Raw genomic sequence first — 642 nt, 5'->3', positions numbered from 1 at the left:
CAGCAGCAGCAGCAGCAGCAGCAGCAGCAGCAGCAGCAATATCAACAGCAGCAATGGTAGCTGCTACTGCTGCTGCTGCTGCTGCTGCTGCTGCTGCTGCTGCCTTGGGGCTGTAGGAGACCAGCAGCAGCAGCAGCAGCAAAATAAATTAAATTTATTTATTTATTTTGAAAATATAAACACTTCTAGGCTTTCTGCTGCTGTATTCCCTCACTGCTGCTGCTGCTGCTGCTGCTGCTGCTGCTGCTGCTGCTGCTGTTGCTGCTGCTGCTGCTCCTTGCACACTACTGTCTAATACGGCAGCAGCAGCAGCAGCAGCAACAACAACAACAGCAACAGGAAAAGCAGCAGCAATAGCAGCAGCAACAGCAACAGCAGCAGCAACAGCAACAGCAGCAACCGCAGCAGCAGCAGCAACAGCAACAGCAGCAGCAACAGCAGCAGCAGCAGCAGCAGCAGCGTAATGAGACCTGTTCCTTATGCCTGGGCATCCAGGCGGTCTCTAGCAGCAGCAGAAGCAGCAGCAGCAGCAGGAGCTGCTGCTGCTGCAGCAGCAGAAGCAGCAGCAGCATCAGCAGATGAAGACGCATGCATATGTGAAGAAGCAGAAGCAAATGAGCTGCTGCTGCTGCTGCAGCGCCG

This window comes from Eimeria mitis, genomic scaffold (genome assembly GCF_000499745.2).
Source record: "Eimeria mitis Houghton genomic scaffold, Emh_scaff2917, whole genome shotgun sequence".
Taxonomy (NCBI): domain Eukaryota; phylum Apicomplexa; class Conoidasida; order Eucoccidiorida; family Eimeriidae; genus Eimeria; species Eimeria mitis.
This window is presented reverse-complemented; position numbering follows the sequence as displayed.